Source organism: Phodopus roborovskii, unplaced genomic scaffold (assembly GCF_943737965.1).
Source record: "Phodopus roborovskii unplaced genomic scaffold, PHOROB, whole genome shotgun sequence".
Classification (NCBI taxonomy): domain Eukaryota; kingdom Metazoa; phylum Chordata; class Mammalia; order Rodentia; family Cricetidae; genus Phodopus; species Phodopus roborovskii.
The window spans coordinates 4,537,871-4,552,675 of record NW_026125540.1 but is presented as its reverse complement, the minus strand read 5'-3'; positions in this window follow the sequence as shown (position 1 = coordinate 4,552,675).

Here is a 14,805-nt window from a genome sequence, read left to right as displayed (position 1 = left end):
TCTTTCCCAAGGTGAGATACTCCAAATAGCCACTGGCTCTTTGAAGAATGCTGGGATGTGGTAAAGGAGTCAGACTCTCACTCGGGCAGTGTCTCTCCTTGGGGAACATGGTACTGCTATTCCTCAGCAATGCCAACAGTAGAGGTGTGGGGTCTGCCAGGTGAGCTTTAAAACACAAGCTGTCCTTCATCCCCATGTTTCATGGAAATGGAATTTTATAGGGAATAGACAGGAGAATGGGAGATGTAATAACAGATTGGGTTTTTTTTTTTCCTTTGTTCTATTGAGACTGGGTTTCATATATTCCAGTTTAGCTTAGGATTCTCTGTGTAGCCAAAGATGACCCCAGCCCACTGGAGCTTCTGAGCTCTAGAGTATTGGGATTACAGGTGTGTACCACTCTATTCAGTCTTGCTGCGTTGGTAACTGGAGTTTGAATCTGGGCTTCATTCAAGATATGCAAGCACTCTGCCCAATAGGTTTGTTTATTAAAATATAAAAATATTAAGAAGTTTCTTTTTATTTAATGAGAAACCTCCCAGCCTTCCTTCTACTTTTACAAACACCCAATCCTTTCCCTAAGGAACTCACCTCCTTCAGCCATGATGCTACTTGTATAGTAATTTACAATGCAAAACCTTCCATAATTAAGCAGATTGCTTTTTCTATTAAAAATTCCACAGCTGATGTAAGAGCATATTTCTTCTCTCCCTGCAAACCTTTCTCCAGCCTTTATGGTAATGGTACCCATTCTTTATATATCTCCCTCTGCTTTCTTCCCAATTCTCCAGGTGGTTAGAAATGTCATTTGAAAGACACAGACACACGCACATGTTATGCAATAAACAAGCCTCTACCAAATAGAACCAACAAACCATAAGAACACACACATCTAGCTCTCTTCACATCTTACTCCACAACAATGACCCAACCCAGTGGGTACCTAGATGGGGGAACTCACCTCTTTAGCCCCACTCTATGTTAAGTGTCAAATAAGAGAAAGGCATAGATAATGAATTTCTATTCTCAACAACAAATGTTCAAACACTTTCATCCCAAGTATGCCTCCTGTTGAGGCTGCTGAATCAGGAGTTGCACATTTACGACAGGAAATGGAATAATTTGTACTCCAACCCAGGGAGCAGCGATATCCTGCAATAAATGGCCTGGCTGTATAAATAATAAAGTAAAAATGGGCCTGAAGTTGCCTGGGTTTTTGTTTGTAGGAAATAGGATAACTCTAAGCAATTTATGATACTGTTTCCCAGCTAGAGTCCAAGGGCTATTTAGTTAGTAATGGCAATAACAGGAACAGCTTCATGTCAAGATGGAGCCACTAGTGCTAGGCAGAAAGAGAGCAACAAATATTAAAAGATGTCAACTGCCAGCATGTGTTGATTGCAACTTGTGGTGCTGGGAAAGTAGAGCATGCCAGAGGCATTACTAGTAAGAGAACCAACCATTGGAAAACCTCTGAGGCCAGTAATAGCTCAAATCCCCTGGACTCTGAGATCTTCACTGAGGGAAGAGAGAAGGAATAACTGATGAGCCCTGGAGGCTTGATCTGTTAACACACTGTTATTTCAGTCTGAGTAATTACTGACCTGACAATATTATGGATATGTATTGAGAGAAGCAGACATTCTTGGGGTGATTGCATGAAGTAAAGCTTTCAGGTTGCCAAGGTGACCAGTCCACTGTTGTATATGTCCAGGGGTAGAGAGGGGCAGGCATGATCAATTTCCTTTCTGAAGTGTTAAATACAAGGGAGATGATGCTTATTGCTGTGAGTTTTTCCCCTCAAAAGCATATTACAGCAAATCTTCAATCAGATTCCAAGCCAAAGATCGTGGTGTTAGTCACTTCCATTTCTTAAGCACTTACTGTATGCATCTGCAACAAACACACATCCATCCTCAGTGTTCCCAGTGACCTGAGGCAGGTACATTTTTATCTACATCTTACCAGTGAAGTAAGGCACAGGGGATTGAGTAATTTGGCAGGGAAATCATGGCTGGTAAGTGTGGATGGAGTTAGGGGTGAGCCTGGGTTTTGTTTCATTTTAGAGTCTGAGGCTGAATAAGTGTTCATGCTGTCTCATGTAGTAAAGACTAGTAATAAATTATATTCTTTTTAGCTTATATTGACTGAGTAAAGTTGATGTTATCAGTGGATTAAATATTTTAATAGAACAGAATAGCATAACCACTGTAAAAATGGCCTCCAATCTTTAGTGTCTTAATACACTGCAATTTGGGGGTCACAAATCACTACAATGAAGTAAATGAAGGGCGTGGGTGGTACGAAGGGATTGTGCTAGATGAAGTCATTGAGGGAGCCAGGTTTTCCTCCAGTGAAGTCACCACATGGATGTGTGACTTGTTCCAGGGAGATGTCCACAGATTGCACACAGTGCACCACTGACAAACCTAAGGATTTCTTCTAAATCTGTCTTGGTGAACCAATGAGTTCATTAAAGTTACTTCAAGAAGGAACATGGGTGAAGTGTTTCTTTAAGAGCCCAGATGCCATAAAGACTGATCCTTCATCAAAAGTCCACCCCGCACCAAAGAGCCTCCTCCTTTAGTAATTGCTTGCTGTTTTATATCCCATGGAGGGGCTCGGTCAATCTCAAAGCTTTTTGAGCATTCTGAGTACTGTAAGCTGTGCGAGCTTCCTGAATTTTACAACTTGGTCTCTTCCTTCCAGGAGGCAATGTTCCTGCTCAGAGGGAATGGCTTCTGAACAGGACTTCAAAGACTTCAAAGGACTAAAACAGAAGAAAGAGGAGGCCCATGGGAAAGTAGCAACTTACTGCCACAGTGCAGAAGTGACACACAACTAGTGGGCTCACAGTTGGTTGCTGCTGCTGAGTAATGTGTTCTGTCTGGCTGGGAGGTTGCTGCAGAGTACAGGTTAACTGGTCCTGCCAAGAGTAACACATTCAGTTAGTACAAAATCTGACTTGCATTAGCTTATTACTCATACCTACGTTTTGACATTCTCCTCAGGATAGAAATAAGGGAGCAGGAGTAGTTCATTCTGCCTTGCTAAGATTACCCAAGCAGTGGCAAGAGGTGGGTTTATGATGAAGGGTGACCAAAATCTCTTCCTCCATAGGGGGATTTAAAGTTTATAAAAACCCCTCCCCTTGGAAACATTGGTCATTTTAATGGAGCTGTCAGCAGCATTTGCCCTTGCAATAGTCTGTCAAGCACCATCTACTCCTGTGATACCCTGGATAAGCCTGATTCTTTCCTACCTCTGCTCTTTGCCTGAACCTATATCAGCTGTCTCCTGACTTGGCCCTCTCCAATGCCCCCTTCATTCTGAGCTCAGACACCTGTTCTTCAGAATGCCTGATTTCTAAGCCTGAGTTAGAGACTCTACTCCAGTCTTCCTCAGTCAGCATGTTGGACTCACTACAGTGTGTTTCAACTTTTAACTGGTATATAAATCTCCCTTACCTTAGACTGGATTCTACAGGGACAGAGATTTAGCTTAGCTTTCTTTATGAGTCGTGTGATGGTATCTGAAGTGCCTGGTCACAAAAGGAGACCAGTGAACATCTATGAAAAGAGTGGATAAAGACAGAGATATGCAGCTCAGTGTTCTGACCCCACACTCTCCCTCCAAAAGCTCAGGCTTTATATGTCACTGTCTCTTTTCCTACATATGTGCTGGATACTGTATTAATCCAAGGGCAAATTTAAAGAAAAAGAAAATTCCCCATTCTCTCAAGGAGATCAGAGACTAGGAGATATAGAGAGATAAAATACTTGAATAGAGACATAAACTATGGCCCACTTGAATAACTGCCAATATTGAAGGAAAGGGGAAGGCAGTGATGTGATCTTAGGGAAAGGCAAGGTTGGGGAGGTGTGTCAAAGTTTTACAGAGAAGAGGTTCTGATGAGCTATGCATTTAATAACTGTATCAGGAGGATGGAGAGAAGGCTCATCAGTTAAGAGTCCTTATGTATCTTGTACAAGCTATAGGCTCAGTTCCCAGCACCTATGTAGCTTATAGCTCTCTCTAACTCTAGTTCCATGGAGCTTGATGCCTTTTTCTGGCCTCTATGGTCTCCTGTATGAATGTGGTACACATAAACTCATGCAGGCACACACACACACACACACACACACACACACACACACACACACACGCACGCACACACGAAAAGTAAATTTAAAAAATATGCATCAGACAGAGACAGAGAGAGATTGGCCAGTGCATAGGGAATCATGTAAAAAAAAAAGATCAGGAAAATTCAAACCATTATTTATTTTAAATTTTAAAATTATATTTGTGGGGCTGGAAAGATTGCTCAGTTGTTAAGAGCATTGTGTGGCCTTCCAGAGTACCCAGATTCAATTCCCAGCAACCACATGTCAGCTGACAACTGTCTATAACTCCAGCTCAAGGGAATTCAATACTCTCACACAGACATACATGCATGGAAAACACAAATGTACATAAAAATAAATTTATTATAAAATATTAAGAATATATATTTGTGTGTATACACAGGCATGTGTGTGAACACATATGCATGCAAAGATACAGATGTGGTGGTTGGGAAATAACTGTGGAGATGGTTCTGTATACCATATGGGTCCTGATACTAAATTCAAGTCAAAAAGCTTGGTGGCAACTGCCTTTACCTTCTTGGGACATCTCTCTAGCTCCAAATGCTTCTTATTTGAAGGATATTTAAAGGCAAGTGATCTAGTAAGTAGGATAATAATTTAAACAGATAGTCTGTAGTAGAAAAACTAATGTATAAGGATACTAAAGAGATTGTAAACATGATGAAAACACAGATTAAAACAGGAGTTAATCCTCTGACACTCAACTGAATGACTGATAGTAAAGATGATGGCCATGAGCTAGAGTTTCTGGAGCTCTTGTACATTGCTTCTCCAAATTCAGACTAGTACAGAAATTTTGGAAAACAACTTGGTCTAGTGTATTATGGGATTAAGCATGCCATTTTCTGAATGCTCAGTTGTTCTATCTCTAGACATGTAGCCAACAGAAATGAAAGCATGCAACCACATAAATATAAATATGTGTGTCAACATTCTTCTAGCAACTTTATTCATAAAAATCCAAAGTAGAAAGTCAATCAAATGTCCCTCACCATGGAAATGGAGAAACAGATTCTTGTATAGATATGTGAGAAGGAAGATTTTTTTTTAAACCCCCCCCCCCATCCAGTGTAGTTAGGCCAATAAGGGCCTACTCCTTCCCCTTTGTTCTGATTAGACAGTAGTGTCAGAGTGTAAAGTTGTGGTTTCACCAATAGGATGAGACATAGTCACCTCTTCTGTTAGGGATAAAAGATAGAGACCATTTTGGCATGCCCATTTGCTAGCTTGGTTGGGGTTCTAGACATTGAACCCTTTTCATGGATAACTTTCACTTGGTTGTATGTTTCTTTGTGTGACATCAAGAATATTCTTTCACTACACTACATGATCTCATACCCCTCAGGAATTAAAATGAAACAAGTTAGTGATACACCCAACACTGTGGATGAGTCATGGAAGCATGGTACTGTGGGAAAGGAGCCAGATACAGGAGTATATTCTAGTTGAATTCATTTACATAAGATCCCAGAATGGACAGAGCCAATCTGTAGCAATAGAAAGTGGGTTCATGGGAATGAATGCCTAGAAGTAGGTGCCAGTGGACATTTGGGGGTGATGGGAATAGTTCATAGTTCAGTTGTGGAAATAGTTATGTGATTGCATATATTTACCAGAATTATCAAACTGTATGTTTAAAGTGATGATATTTTTATTGTATATACTACTTACCTCAGGAAAAGTTTGTTTTATTTTGAAAGTAAACAAAAATAGAACAAGGAGATGTGGGACACCAATTTTTGGAAGACATAAGTAGGCCACAGATTGTGTATAGAATGACTGACTTGGAAAAGGGCTCAGGAGGTCAGCTGGCTGCAAATGTGTGAGAGGGTGGGCTTTTCCCAGAGGCTGGTGGCTCTTAACTTGTTTATAAAAATACAATAAGACATACTGTCTGTATTAATGCATCAGGAGACACTCTCCACCCATGTTCACTCATCCATCAAACTGCCTGAGTCAATTACAGTTGCTCTACTTTGAAACTAACTCTTCTCTTTAAATAAAAGATACCTGGATAGACCAATTCATTCCACAGTTCATCAGTGTGCCATGTTTGCATATCTTGAAGAAATAAATAGCCATCAAAATTGCACAGCTAACTGACATGGTTTAGAAATGTCTGAGAAATAAAAAAGGTGGGGTGGTTGACAGTGAAGGAGATTGGTGAGCAGATATCTGCATTAGGAGTCATGTGATTTCTTGGTTGCTTACCATGTGGCCTGCACTTTGCTAAAATCTCTACTCAAGGAATCCCAACATTAATGAAGTAGTAACAACCACCCCCATTTTGCAGATGGGAAAATGGTTAGGTACATTATGTAATTTGTTGGCATTCCTTGGGTTAATAAGTATCAAAGTAGGGAATGGGAATCCTGGCTAGTTGGCCTACAGAGCTTCAGTTCTTGTTTTTCAGACTCCAAGACCCATAGGTGAGACCTGAGTCAGTGGTGTAGAGTGGTGGGAAGAAGATAGTCATTGCTGCAGTGATCTAGACTAACTGAATTTACAAAACATGGGGAAATATGGCTGGCATTTTACTTTCCAATTTGAAGAGCTAGGTAGATAGTAGTAGCATTATGTAGAATTCAGAAGATGCAAAAGAAAAGACTAATTCTGGTGGGAGATGAGGAAACAAGAAGATGAGTTTGGCTTTAGAAAGGCCTAAAATTGAAGCAAGTTTGGAGCATCCATGGGGACACAGCCATGTGATGCTAGAATAAGGCCAAATCAGGTCTCTGTCTTGCTGACTGTGAATTTGCTTCATATTACTCCCTTTGTCTTTATAAACTGCTTATTAGTAGAGGAGAGAGTCCCAAACTTCCTGGTTCATTAGCAGAAGAAAGTAACAATTGCCTTCCCTAGCTACCCTGAAGATTCTGGTGGGTCAGAGTGGGCTATTTCTCTGCCCCTAACTATCACTGCAGTTAAGTGTGTATTTTTAAGGTCTTGTTTGACAAGAACAGGTATACTTAGACTTAGACCCTATGGGCCACAGGAGTAAGTCTCTTAAGAAAATGAGGCTGTTGTTAGCAGTGGGGAAAATTGATTCTACCTAGTGTAGCCAAAAGTACATCCATGACTCAAGCAAGCTGGATGCCTTGTTTATTATCAGATATCACATGCCATTTCAGAGGCACACAGCCCTGTGTCTGTTGGATGAAATTTTCCCAGTATACATGGCATCCTTGCAATGATGCCAATATACCATTTCAATATTCTTGAGCTGTTTTGCCCCCAAACTTCATCAAGATACTTACCTTTCTTTCATTTCTTTTTTCATTCTACCATTGTGTGGTATTCATTTTGTGCCCTTTCTTCAAAGTGTTGTCCAACCATCTATATGCAGCTTGAGGGCAAGGCCTCTAGGACACGCTGTCCAACAAAACCTGCTACAGTGGATGTTGGTTATAGGTTTATTGATATAAAGTAATTGCAAGCAGTAGTACTTTAGCTCTGGTCTGGGAGATGTGTGAAATCACTTGTTTTCACATGGAGATACATTTGAAAGAAACCCAGTGTTTTTCCATACCAGGTGTTCACAATCGAATCAGAAGGATTTGCCCTGGGATTACATTTTAAAATTAAATCATCTCAATGTAAGTTGAACCCAGAAGGATAGAGGACAGTTTACAGATACACATGACAGTGGGTTATAAAGTAAGAGGGTTGCCATTACCAAATTAGTATTTGTCTTGCAAAACATCTAAAACAAAGGGAAAATAATTTTTCTTTTGTAAACCATGAAGGCTGATAGATGGTAATTATTTTCTGCTTTGCTGCAATTATGATTTCATAACATAGTACAGTATATTAATGACCGTGTTGTTTTAATTGAAGGAACAAGTATATTAAGCATATCTATGAGAGTTTAACACCAGTAATGTATCTGAATTCTTAATTTTATGGAAAAAGTAAACCATTATTTTTCAATGTCAGAGTACTTAACTCTAAAGCCAAAGAGTTTGAGGAATGAGCTCAACACTAAGAATGACAGAATTTTTTTCACTATTCTTTTTTCCTAAAAAAAAGACAAGAAAACAAACAAATAAACTGCTACATCCAAGTTATGGAAGATTCAAATTCTGAAATGTCTGATTAAAAAGGAGAGAGAGAGAACTAACCATGATGTACCATGATGATCCTTGACCCTGTCCATTCTTTCCTTTGTTGTGAAGTTGTTCATAGTTATTTTCTGTGTACTCAATAGGCACAGACACAGATGTGAATTTGGGCGTTTATAAATCTGACTATAGGACACTTAGGCTCATCAGGTCTTGTGTGGGTCTTGTGCATCCTTTTGCATTGTATATAGGGACAACACCAGATTTCACCTTGAGAACTGACCTAAGTGACTGGAGAACATGTATGTATTACATACACTCCCTCTGTCCCACTGGCATGGTGGGCAGGGTTTTCATGAAGGTTGGTGAAAACTGCCAATATTTGTTGAGTGCCAATGATATCCTGAGTGTCACATATTATATGCCCCTCCTACTCCAGGGTCCAGAGTATTCTGTAGAAAACCCTATGAGGCAAGTATTATTACTTCTATTTTACAGAAAACTGAACCTTTGGATAAATAATTTTGCTCAAGAATATACAACCAGTAAATGTTGGGGTTTGAAGAGTACACATTTGCTTATTTGGAAATTACTTTTATAAAAATGTGCTGTTTCATTGTGATCTTTGGCTCTGAAGCAAAGGTAGAAGGAACAGGGGGCTGGAGAGGTGTTTAAGAGTGACTGTTTGCTATCCTTGAGCAGGATCAGAGTTCAGTTCCCAGCACCCACATCAGATGAAAGCTCAGAGCTACCTGTAACTCTAACTCCAGCACTGTCTTCTGGTGTTTTTTCAAACACCTGTGCATACATGCACGCACGCGCACACACACACACACACACACACACACACACACACACACCAATAAAATAAAAAGGAGCTGTATATATATTCACAAATTATTCAAGATGTACTGATAAATGAATACCTTCATGTAAGTAGCTTTTTATTTAAGGTGGACACCGTTAATTCACATAGTCAATGTGTCAAGCCCTGTTCTCTTCTTTCTTGGAATTAGCATTTCTACCTTTGAAGCTGAATAAATATGCAAAAGTAATCAATGCATTTGTCCTTTTAGTCTTTGGAGTTGAAAACCTGGTTTTAACAAAATGTGTCAATGCATAGTTAATAGCCTCAGTGTATATCCACGGATCCCTGGTTGCATAAGGTTATGGTTTTACGTATTTGTCATGAATGGCTGCAGCATCCATATATTATCCAGCCATGCTTTTCTAATGGGGATAAATGTGCCGCACAGTGGACTCTCAAGATGGCAAGATACACAACTCATGCTCAGTGAAGCAGGGGAAAATGTATTATCCCTCTGCCATGCTGTGACATGCATATATTCTATTCAGGCTTCATGAGGGTATTAAATCCAGAGAGAGATCAAATGAAAATGCAGAGACAGACCTCCATTATTGGCTTCTCCAAAAGTTTCTCTTGGCTTAATGCTATTGGTATAGACTCTAGAAAACACAACACTTTTTTTTGTTTTGTTTTAAAGAGAAATCTGCTAAAATATTATATAAGTTTCTTGAGCTCCCTACAAGGTACATTTTGTTAAACTGCCTGAGAATCCAGGAAGATTTTTAATAAATGATAACTTAAGGGAGAATGTTCTATTTTGGTTTAATAGCAATAAAATGTGGAAAAATTGTAAAAGTTACTTATAAATTATCAAAATGATTTAAGTTCAATATTTTATTTCCTAAAAGTCATAGATTATATAACTTGTTGCAAATAGTTATTTTGTCTGACATATTGCCTGTGTCCTGTATTGTGGTGGCACTTTAGAAAATAAGTATATGGACCTCTACTTAATGAATGAATCCTGTGAGTATACACAATTTCGTTATTAAAAAGTGCCTCCCTGCAAAGCAGACCCTTTGGTAAGTACATTACTAGAGGAGCCTCCACTTTCAGAGCTGGTTTTTTTTTTCCCTCGGAAAGAAGAGTTGTTGTTTGTTTCTTTTCTTTTCTTTTCTTTTTCTTTTTAAAAACTCTTTTGGGGGCCCATAATCCAGCTCCCAAATAAATACATGGAGACTTATTCTTACATATGGATACCTGGTCTTAGCTTGGCTTGTTTCTAGACAGCTTTTCTAACTTAAGTTTATCATCTATTTGACTATGTTTTGCTTCTGGGATTTTTACTTCTCTTTATTCTATATATCTTTCATTCCTTCTTACTTGGTGGCTGGCTAGCTGCATGGCTGACCCCTAGTCTTTTCCTCATTTTCTTGCTCCTCCCTCTTCCATTCTTCTATTTCTTCTCTCTGCCTGGCAACCCTGCCTATCCCTCTCTCCTGCCTAGCTATTGGCCATTCATTTCTTTATTAGACCAATCAAGTGTTTTAGACAGACAAAGTATCATAGATTGCTTCATAGAGTTAAGCAAATGCAGCATAAAAGACTACAATACATCTTTGCATTATTAAATAAATATTCTGCAGCATAAACGAATGTAACACATCTTAAACTAACATTCCACATAGAAGACTATTAACATTGGTGGTATTTGGGAAGGCAATGTCCAGTGGTTCACAAAAATAACTCTGTGATAATCCTTGGCTTGGCAGGCCAGGCCTATGCCTTGGCTAGTATTGTTGGCCCTGCAGATCAGACAACCTGATAGAAATCTAAGTGAAGAGTGGACTCAGAATCTTGATTATTGGTCTTTTGGGTACACTAGACCTTACTTACTCAGAATTAGAGTAAGAAGTTGAGGACTTAGCTCCTGTAGCTCTACCACAATTACCCGAGAATTAGAGACAATGTAAATAAGGACTGTGTACTTGAACTGCAAATTTGCCAATAGTTTTAGTATAAAGAAGAGACAGTTAAGACTGTTGAAGGATATTGGTCTCCAGTTGGTTTGATGGGTACCATTGTGATTCACTCTTATGAGTCCAGATTTTTGCTTTTCGGGTTGTAGAAGTTCTATTACCTTTTCAGGAATTTAGACTGCCTTTCTTAGGATGGTTCAAGATGGTAGCTAAAACTCAACCCATCTAGTAAAGGATTTGCATCCAAACACAGGTAAGGAGTGTCAACATCCTTAAGAGAAATTTCCAGCAATTGTGTTAATTTACTTTTCCTTACAACTCATTTGGCATATGATTTGTTCTGTGACTACAGCTAGCTACAAAGAAATTTGGGGAATGGAGTCTTAATTCTACAAGGTAAGAGTCAGTGGTGCGTGTTACTATAAGAAAGGAAGAAATAATATTGGGGTGGTAACCTGCATCTCTCTTATAGCTCCTCTAAATTCTACTTAAGAATGTACAATTTTCTTTCTTCTTTTTTTTTTTACAAAAGAATTTATATTTATTTCTATAATTTTAAGATAATATAAAGCACTTTTATGTATGTTTTATCAAGTGGTCAGCCCTGGAAACATATATACAAGTAGTATTATATGGACCTAAAACATTATATTTAAGAATATTATACACATACTTATGCATATATGCAAGTAATAAGAATTAATAGAAATAAAGCCACAAATTTAGAAGAGAATAAGGAGAGGTATATGGAAGTGTTTGGAAGGAAGAGAGGGAAATGAAGAATGTTGTAATTATATGATGATCTCAAAAATTAAAGAAAAGCTTTAAAAAATTGGGATTTTAAACAGTATTATTATGTTGTCTTTGGTGACAAAACTAAGAATATCAATAGTGATTGGATGCAAACAGAGTTGAATGTGATGCACACTGCAACATTTAAAACTTGATGAGAACAAAAGCATCCAAAGACCGTACAATTTTCTAATGTCAGAGAATGACCTTCTTATACAGAAGGATATCCTCCCCAATTACCCTCTAAATTTAATAGGGCTAATTTCTTTCTTTTTTATTATTTTATTTTATTTTATATAACAAAGTCCAATTAAATGAAAACAAACATTTATACACACTATTTGGGAATTTGGGCGTCGTTTTTTCCAAACTACTTCCTGCTGGTAAGGGCACTGTCATGGGGGATTCGAAGAAGATTCAGAAATCCTGGCTGTAGTCTGTAGGGCTGCTTTGTCCAGCTGTTTTGAATGTAGGATCACCTTGTACTCTGTTTCAGGCGGTCTGGCGTGATCAAACCACATTAGTCTGGAAGGAATCCACATCTTTTCATTTTCTGTGGAAACAAAAATAGAAATAATAGGGCTAATTTCTAATGGCAGAAAATAAGAATAAGGGCTACTATGTTTTTATTATCCTTCTATTCACATATATTTGTCTATTACAACATAACTTCCACTCTATTTAGTTTCATTCTCCAAAGTATAGGCAAAAATCTTCTTCCTGTAAAGATTAGGTCCTGTTCAACACCGGTGAAGCAATGGGAGAATGAGAGTCATCCGACTTTGTTCACAGATCTCCAAGCAGGCTGTATGCACTGCTAGACAGCACTCAGAGTTCCCTGGACAGCTCACAGCTCTGTTCTTGAGACCTAACCTTGTCCTGTTCATCCAGCACCTAATAATACCCTTTCTGTCCATGCAGATGGTCTTGTCTCAAATGTCACTAAAAAACACAGATGAACTGAAAAGAACAGTTCATGGCAAACCCATCTACAATGGATCCAGACCCTTGGTCTTGTCTTTGTTTCAGTGAATGGAGAGTCCCGTTTCTTTAGTCACCCAGCTCAGCTCTACTCTCTTGTGATAGGTACCACCACTTACTTCTCTCCTCCTCAAAGACTTCACTCCTGTAGTTAGGCATCCTTTCTCAAGCATTGTTTTTTGTTCGTTTGTTTTCTCCATGGAATTACTGCTGGGAGAATCCAAAAGTATGTTAAAAGCTCCCCTGGAACAAAATTTACTTCCTATTTTTGGTTACCTTCTCTCCCTCTTGTGAGAGAAGTGTCTCATCTGCATTACTGGCCTCACTGTACTTAAGTCTTTCTGCTTCTGAAATCTTTGTCAAGTTTTCTAATGGCTAACATCTAGGGAACATTAGTATTGATCTTGCAGGATATGTTAGGAACAAATAGGTGGCCACTCCTCCCACCGTCCAGAAGCTCATTTTTCACTTGGCATGTGTAACTCTGTCATACTTCTTTTTCTTCCCAAGCATTGGTTAGCTTTCCTGTTCTTCTCTGATGGGCACTCTTAATTCTGACTTAGAGATTTGGGGGTACTGTAAGGTAAAGTCTCATGGTTATTTTCTTTCTTTTTTTTTTCACTCTTTTTCCCCAGGTGATTTTGTTAGGCACTCTGGGTTTTACCTCTTGTGTGTTTCTGGGTAGTTCTAGACAATTCTAGCTCTTCTCTTTCATTGGCTTCAGACATACATATTGAAACCCCCCTCAATATCTCTATGAAAGATGTAAAGAACACTTTTCAATTTGGCACAGTAAACACAGAATTCTTGGTTACCCTTCCCCAACCTTTTCTTCCTCCCATTTCTGCAAACAGTGCCACTGATCACAGGATTCCTGCCAAAAGCAAGGTGTGACCCCTGGGGTCCCTCCAATTCACAAGCCTCTTGATAATATATCAGAACCTCATCATTTCCAGTTCTTAGGCATGGAAAGAGCGATCAACTTTACCTTAATTATCGTTACTCAACTGGTTCAAGGCCTCCCTCTGACTTCTAGCCTGTCACTCTGCTTCTGGGCTTGCCTCTCCCCATGTCAAGAGCTCTGCCTTTGAGATGTGAATGAAATTGCTTGCTCCTCTTGTTTATCCTGCAATGGCTGAACTAGAATGACAAAGAAGCTTCTCACTATGTCCCTCCCCGCCACCCCTGTCCCACATGCTCACACCTCTCCTTGACTATAGAGTCTATGTGTCTATTTCTCTTGCCATTGGTTCCATCACATAGATTATTCATGTTCTTCATCAACATCAGGCTTGTGCTCCCTGTGTGCATTTTGTTCTCATTGCTTGTGAAGCTGTGCCTCTTCATATCTGTAAAGCTTTCTGTCCTTCTACATATGAGCCTGTGTTCTGTGACCTCCTCTCAGAAAGGCCTACTATGGCTGTGCTCTTGACTTTTCCCCCATCCCCTGTCCAGGCTTACTCTTCCCCATAACTTATTATCATGTAAGACTGTATTATAGGCTCATGCCTGTTTTGTTTTATTACTGTCTTCCTTACAGAATAAGCTCCATGGAACTGGAGACTTTATCTTGCTTGCCTTTTGTCCTCTGTGCCTAGAAATGGCCTTGTTCATGGGGTACTAATGTGTAAAGTTATGATTCTGAAATCTTAAGGTGGTTGCAATTAGTTACTTAAAGGACAAATTAATTTTATTTCTCTCTTTACTTTATCTGGGCTGAGTGATTTCAGACTTTAACCTTTCTTTTCTTTTGGAAGAACACATCAGCATGCAGCAGGATCAAGAACAGAAGGAAAGAAAAGGTCGTTCTGACACTGTAAGGTTTGAATTCCAAAATGGCCAGAAACAGCTCCATTATCTGCTAGAGCACAGGGCACACTTCAGAAGCTGAAAAACAGGGGATCATTATCTCAGTCCAGCAATCCACCGGAAAACCAGGGTTGCACAGCAACATTTTATTTCAGTTTGCCTCTGCTTTACACTGGTGCTCTTTCCACATGTGTTGACATGGACTTGGTTTGAACAAGCATTCT